General features: G+C 36.5%; 1 pseudogene; it reads left to right on the forward strand.

Annotated features, from left to right (window-relative positions):
- Positions 1 to 5157: 5157 nt before the first annotated feature.
- LOC119511295 lies at positions 5158 to 6351 on the forward strand (annotated as a pseudogene).
- The last annotated feature ends 1736 nt before the right edge of the window (positions 6352 to 8087 follow it).

Consider the following 8087-nt stretch of genomic DNA (forward strand, 5'->3'; position numbering starts at 1 on the left):
CCCATAGTTTGCCCCAGAGAAGCTAAGAGAGGATTCTGAGATGCTTGGACAGATGTGCCCCAGGAGAACCAAGCAGAGAGCTGAGAGAAGCTAAGAGAGACAAAAGCCCAGAGACATTTTGGAGAAAGCTATTTTGAAATGCAACCCAAGAGCAAAGGACCAGTATATGCCAGCTACGTGCCTTCCCAGCTGACAGAGGTGTTCCAGACGCCATTGACCTTCCTTCAGTAAAGGAATCCTCTTGTTGATGCCTTAGTTTGGACACTTTTATGGTTTTAGAACTGTAAATTTGTAACCTAATAAATCCCCTTTATAAAAGCAAATCCGTTTCTGTTATTTTGCATAACAGAAGCTTTAGCAAACTGGAACACTCCCTTTCCACCAACACACATGGCATCCCGCATTAGTAATAACTTGCATTAATATAGTACATTTGTTACAATTAATGAACCAATACTGATATATTATTAACTATAGCCCATAGTTTACAATAAGGTTCACTCTTTATGTTGTATAGTACTTTGGGTTTTGACAAATGTCTAATGTCATGCATCCACCATTATGGTATCATATAGAATAGTTTCACTGTCCTAAAAGTGATTTGTACTCCACCTACTCATCCCTTCCCTGCGTCCCCACCCACACAACCTGTGCCAACCACTGACTTTTTACTGTCTCCATAGTTTTGCCTTTTCCAGAATGTCATATAGTTGGAATCAAATAATGTGTAGATTTTCCAGACTAGATTTGTTCAGTTAGCAACATGCATTTAAGATTCTGTAATGTTCTTTCATGGCTTGATAGCTCATTTATTTTTATTGTTGAGTAATATTTCATTGCATGGACATTCCACAATTTGTTTATCCATTCACTTATTGAGGACATCTTGGTTATTTCCAATTTTTGGCAATTATAAAGAAAGCTGCTATAAACATTCATGTTCAGGTTTTTGTGTGAATATCAGTTTTCAGCTGCTTTGGGTAAATACCTAGTAGTGCAATTGCTGAAGCAAATTGAAAGCCTGTTTAACTTTATAAGAAACTGCCAGACTGTCTTTCAAAGTGGCTGTACCATTTTGCATTCCCACCAGCAATGATGAACAGGATGTTTTAAATCTCAGTAATAAATATAGACTAATATCCTTATTGTCATAATGATATCATAAAGAAAGTATGACATTTTGTGATTCATCTGGTCTTTTTTCCCTCTAAAAAACTAAAAGCACTTTACATACAATTTCCATTGTAAAGTATTTTCTTCACTGTGCAGCTTGCAAAAAATCAGGACATTGAAATGAAGCAAGTTCCCAGTTCCTCATACGGAGTCAAGAGCAGAAAGTCATTATTGTTACTCAAGAAATGCTTGCTGTCTGCATGAAACAAAAAAACATAAGACCATATCCAAATTTTAAGCTTACATCTAGATTATATACAAAGAAGAATATGATAGTTTGGAGCTGTGTAGCCTAGAAAAACATGTTCTTGGAATTGGTCCACTTTTGCAGGTGGGAACTCTTATAAATGGGACCTTTTGATGAGGTCACCGGTTAAGATGTGGCCCAGCTGAGTTGGGATGGGTCATAATCCTATTACTGATGGCCAGAGGGAGCAGCTAGAAGCTGAAGTCAATGGAACAGAGATGCCAGGAGAGGCTGCCATGTTCATTGCTGCCATGTGACAGAAAAGCCAAGGACCAAGGATCACCAGCAGCCAGCCCCAGAATGCCACAGTCTTCTGGGAGAGAGCATCAATTTGATGACATGTTGATTTTGTACTTCTCCTACCCTCAAAATCATGAGCCAATAAATTCCTGTTGTTTAAGCCAACCCATTGCATAGTATTTGCTCCCACAACCAGGAAAACCAGAACAATGAATTTGATAAATGCTAATGAGTAGTACAGAAAATTGAAACTTTGGGAATTATAGTAGGGAAAGCTCTTAGTATGCTGAGAATTTAACAAAAGCTTTGAAACAGCAGTAGGATATAATTGAGAACGACAAAAGGAGAACATTTCAGAAAGGGAAGAGAATGGCATAGGAAGAATTTCAGAGCCCAAATGTTCATGAAGATAGAAAGTGTTCCAATCTGTCAGAAGTAGAGAATTTGTGTAGGGGTAGAGTAGGAGATAAGGGACTTGATGATTCAACCCTTTACAGCCTTACACTTTTATCATGATTTTTTATTAAATGCCTTTAGTTATCCCTACCCTGAGCTTTTCAAGAGAGGGGACTTTATCTCATCCACCTCTGGTACCTTCTGTGCCTGGCACAGAAAAAGCATTTTGTAAGTATAAGTTGAATTAATGAATGAATAAATGAGTCCAATAGATTAAGCAAATTACTCAACGTTGAACAACTAGATAAATTTATGATTCAAACAAACCTTTAAAAAAACTTTATTTACATATGAACTGTAAAATATTACAGTATCATTGTTTCTCCATTCTTCTTGACTAGTTACTTAAATTTTCACTGTGTCAGTTTTTTTTCATCCAGAAATTGGAAGTAATTGATTGTTCTTCTATCATAAGGACATTGTTTGAGAATTAAATAAAATGAAAACAAAACATGTAGCACAGTTCACAGCACATAATAAGCACTTAAGTGATAGCTACTATTAAATAAAAATATTATTAAAAATTTAATGAATGCAGCATACTATTACTACTTCTTTGATATTCTCACATAAGTGTTCTTAAATATTGACTATGTTTTTAACTTTAAACACTCAAATGAACTAATTATATTTTTTCATGGCAGGAACCATGCATTTACATTTGTATCTTCAATTCCTAGTGCAATTCCTGGTACATAGCACCACTCAATAAAAACATTTTAAGAATACTTAACACTGTTGTGCTAGAAAAAAAGATAATTTAAAAAAGATAATTTAGATGTTTGAATTCTGTTAACCTAAAAATATGCACATTTTGGGGGTATAATTAATTTTTCCTTATGCACAAATGTTACTTTGATTTGAAATGAGACATTTTTAGAGAAGTTATATTAGCAGAAGTCAAATATTTTCATTTCCTTCATATTTGTTAATTATGCTGCCTTATCAATCTTTAAATCTTTGCATGACCAACTAAACAGAGCATGAATCTTTAGTTGCCTCAATCCATCAACCACACTGAAGACACATCAAAATATCTTTCAACCTCAAGGTCATAAATATAGTGATAGTACTAACTTACATTTGAGTATTACTTTATGATTTTCAAATTATTTTAATATATTGTCACATTTTATTCTTACAGCAATCTCGAGGGGAGGGGTGGTAGATGTTAGTCTTCCCAATTTACAAGTGACAAGACTGAGGAATGAGAGAAGCAGACTAGTATGCCAATCATCAAGCATCTAATTAATGACTGATCTAGAAATTTTTAACTTAGGATGCTTTCCAATAATACCCCAGTCTCAGCAGAATAAATTCCAAACTCCTATGTCAAGAATCTCCGAAGACCTTTAGTTAAGGAGTGGTTGCTCTTTAATACATGTAATTATTGGACAGTATTTATCCTATGCTAAAATCTCAAAATTTCTTATCAATAGGAATGCAAAATGGACCTTCTATTATGCCTGTGCTGGTTTGAATCTATTATGTACCCCATAAAAGTCTTGTGGGGGCAAACCTAATGTTGGGTGGGATCTTTTGAATAGGTTGTTTCCATGGAGATGTGACCCTGCCCATTCAAGGTGGGCTTTAATTAGTTCACTGGAGTCCTTAAGAGAGCCAACCCAAACCCAGATGCTGAGAAAGAAATGCCCTGGGAAAAACAACAAAAAGACCCAGAGAAGCTAAGGGAGAAAGAAGCCCAGAGACATTTCGGAGAAAACCATTTAGAAACTACTTCCCAGGAGAAGAAGGACTAACAGATGTCGCCATGTGTCTTCCCATGTGATAGAGAATCCTGGATGCCATCAGCCTTTTCTCAGAGAAGGTAGCTACCTCTTGATGCCATAATTTGGACATTTTCATGGCCTTAGAACTGTAAATCTGCAACCTAATAAATCCCCATTGTTAAAAGCCAGTCCATTTCTGTTATACTACATTGCCAGCAGCTTAGCAAACTGGAACAATGCCACACCAACACCAAGAAATTATAATCATAGCAACTAATTTTATACTCCTGAATGTTGGGTAGTTTTCGTCATTAAATAATGTTGCAATTCTCGATGACAGATTTTCCCATATTAAAGTTAAAGAGTCTTGGCATTTGACACAACTGTCTTTTTCTGTTATGATAACATACTTTTCCCTGTTGATATGGTTCTGTTTACTGCACTGTCTTAAAGCATGGAATTCAGTGGAAATAAAGAGAGTTTTTATGATTCATTGTAGGATTAATACCCCTAAAACCACATAAAATTTTTAGACTGAAATCTTTTTAATGTACAGTCTTGACAAGATGGTAAAATAAATGGAATTACCCTCTGTCTGCCACTCTGATGGTATAGTTGTTTTGTATCATTGGATAATTTTCTCTTGCTGCATCATCTCTTGTGTCTCTTAAGGAGAGTAAATTTCAGTTGGTTTCCAAAGACCCCAACTTAAATGGCTTCCTGGCAATTTTGAGGTTTAGGATAATGTCTTTTCTTTCTTTTCACCCCCACTTATAGTGTCCAGAACCATAGCTTGCATGCAGAAGGTTTAATATGTTTTTGAGAAATGAATGTATAAAAAAAATTCGTTTGGAAGAGACCTGGAAAAGTCCGGGAGAGTGAACGTAAAAATCGCTGGATGTCTTAACATTGGAATATCAAACAGTGACAATCCTTGGAGTGAATGGTGAGAAAAAGTGGGAAATAAAGGGAAGATGGGGTAGAGACAGGCCCAGAAGTAGTCCAGAGAAAGGAAGACAAATTTTGACCTTCAGACCAAAGACAAGGGGGAGTTAGTGAAGGGAATGATGTCATCAGAACAACAATAGAGGAAGACCGTTTTGGCAGCTGCCTTTGAATACAGACTTTGAAGAAAAAAATTAGGGAGAGGGGAAAAAGGAAACAGGAAAGGGAAGTCTGCTCAGAGCTCAGCATGACATTTGGAGTGGGTGGGAAGCTTCCTGTAACAGCTTGATGTTTGGAACATCTGGTCACCTCCTGTGATAACGAGCGCTTACAAATCAGCTTTCTGTGATTCAGGTTAAAAGAGGCATGGATTCCATGGCTCTACAGTCATTGCCGGTAGACACGAATATTTGAAGAAAAAATTTACACAAACAGAAAACAAACTCTTCTCTTACGCTGAAAACACTCCTACTAGCTTCCTGACGTAAATATTCATAATTGTAGATAGATGTGTATGTGCTTTATGTACTTTTGGAATGTATCAGTTTTGCATTAAAATAAAATTGTTGAGAATTCTATTTTAATTCGATTTTCACAGGGCGAGATGCAGCTAACAGATCTACAAAGAAACCAACTGTTTTCAAAGCTAATGATTTTCACTACCCATTTTCTGTTGTATTGTTTAATTTCCCCAAGATTTATCTTGCTTCCATTGCCATATTGGCCAAAGTTTTCCGCAATTCAACTGCGCCCTCTAGCGTTCCTTAGTATTCAGTGAAGACTTCTTTGCTTCGAGTTTTAAAAAGTGGCCACAGAAGTCCGGGCACCCCTGCGGCGGGGCCTCTCCGCCACCGCCACCGCCCCCTGCCGGCGGGTCCGCGCGCCCCAAGGGCCACTGCCTCACTCTCTCTTGACCTTAGCAAATGCGGTCCGCCTGGGAGCTGCCCCGCGGCCAGCGCGAGGTTTGCCAATGAGGACCAGGAGATGGGGCTAGAAGCGTTACTTGTTACTTCCTATTTATGAAGGAGGTGAACGTTTCCGGGAATTTAAGTCCAGTTTCATTTCACTATAGGATGAGTGAAAATGATCCCAAAGCCTTCTTAATAGAGATTTTCTGGACAGAAGCATATCCCCTAGCACCTCTAATTAAATCTATGAACACTTTATTTATTTTTAATTTTTTTTAAACCAACACCATATTATCAGCAATAAAGCAGAGTATATTAGCCAAGTTACAGGGAGCAGTTGAAGTTAATCTTGGAACCCCTATGAACTATATATTGTTTGAATATGCCAAGGACAATAAAGACTAATTCATGGAGAATCACCATTCTGTCAATTCTACAACATTGTAAGCAACATCTTCTCACTTGAAACTCCTAATACAGCCCCATCAAGTAAGAAAAAAAAAGAAAGAAAGAAAAAAAGAGAACAACTTTGAAAAGTCTAGAAAGGTAAATTGGCAAATAAAATGGATCACAAAAGGAACTTCCTGGAGGATGAAGCTGGGTTGATGTGGTTAAGCACTGAAGCAAAACTGGTTCTAAAGATGATGAATAGTGCTTGGAATTTGAGACAAGGAAGGAGCATGTTTTGAAAAAGTAAACTGGGTTCAAAGTCTTTCATTACCTTTTTCTAGTATTGAAGCGGGTTTTTAAAACACAATTATTTTGGTATAAGAAATGTTCTAAGCTAAAATTTCATGAAGAGATCTGGTTGTATTAATTCCTGTTTACAAATTTGCTGTAATAAAAAAATGAAATACATATTTATTTAAAAATGGTCACAGATATAACTGGAATATTCCCATGAGTAAGGAAGCTAGTAATGATTCCCAGATTATTTTCCTTGGGCTTTTTGCTGTATTAGTCAGGATAGGCTTGGCTATGCTATGGTAACAAATAACCCCCCAAATATGAGTGGCTTACAAAAACCAAGGTTTATTGCAGGTTGGTGGAAGTGTGTACACTCAATATCTTAGGGACCCAGGTTTCCTGCATCTTGTGATATTTTTTGCCTGCTCATCTGCCAAGGCCAAGAGAGAGAAGGAGGGGGCACACTGGTTTCAAACTGTTTCTAACAGCCTGGAAGGGACACATGTCACCCTGGTAGTTTTTGCTGACCACAACTAGCCACTTGGCCCTAACCCAATGGCAAGGGAGCTATGTGGAAAAGCACATAGTGTTCTGGAAGTACTAACTGCCTGGGAACAAATTTATTTGGACATTCTAGCCTTATTCTCATGGAAAATTATTTTTTGATTTGAAGTTTTCCAGTAATGGGGTATTCAATTAAAAAAAAAAGAGAGAATGATATTGGCTATTTTAATATTCAGAACTCTTCAAATTAAAAATTAATTAAATTAATTCTCAGGATTAAACACCCAGTTTGTATATGAGGAGAAGTGCAGGGAGAGATTTTTAAATTTCTGTTCTGACTTTTTTAATAAAATAAAATGACTCATCTCCCTATTCTTTGAGACGAATGTCATCCTCCTGCATTGATTCATCAGATGTAAGTTGTAACTTTCTTTTCAGTTATTTCTCCCCAACTTTAACTTGGAGCATTGAAAGAATGACTTAATTCCCTAAACTGTGTTCCTTATTGGTATTCCATCGTGGAGTATACTGCATTTATTTATGATATTTGCAAATTTTATCTATTAGTAGGGAAAAAAAATACACTTAAAGACACTTTCCAGTTATCTATTAACTATTCTTGGGCTTAATGGCTTATCTTTGGTAATATCACATTTATTATATTTAGTCATTCAATCATTAATAAGTATTTTAAGAGCCTTCTATGATCTACAGCACATATTGGAGGGACACGAATTTGTTTGACACTTGGTCCCCTGTGTCCCCTTTTAGTCTACATATTTGATATATCTTGCTATTTCTGCCCTTAATTAGGCCTTCTTGCAAATCTCCTATTTTTGAAAAAAGTTAACTTCACTGTAGCTAATGGAGCTCTGGAGATAATAAACTACAGTACTTGGCTTCCAGTATGAGCATGTTTCATCATTAAGCTTTCCCTTTTCTTCCCCAAAAAAGAGGTTCTGTTTTGTTTTTTTTTAACATTATCTTAAATATGGAGATGCTAATCTGTGTCAGGCATTTCATCAGCAGCTTTCACCATGTTTCTTAAAGTCCTTATTATAATACAATTGTTAATAACGTTATTGAAAGTCATATACTAATAATAGCAACGCAGCACTGTTCTAAGTCCTTGCTACATGCAATAAATGGTGTTGCTAGTTTTTAAGATAGAAAACGGGAAAAAGCAACGTGTAAGGG

This window comes from Choloepus didactylus, chromosome 16 (assembly GCF_015220235.1).
Source record: "Choloepus didactylus isolate mChoDid1 chromosome 16, mChoDid1.pri, whole genome shotgun sequence".
NCBI classification, from domain to species: Eukaryota; Metazoa; Chordata; class Mammalia; order Pilosa; family Megalonychidae; genus Choloepus; species Choloepus didactylus.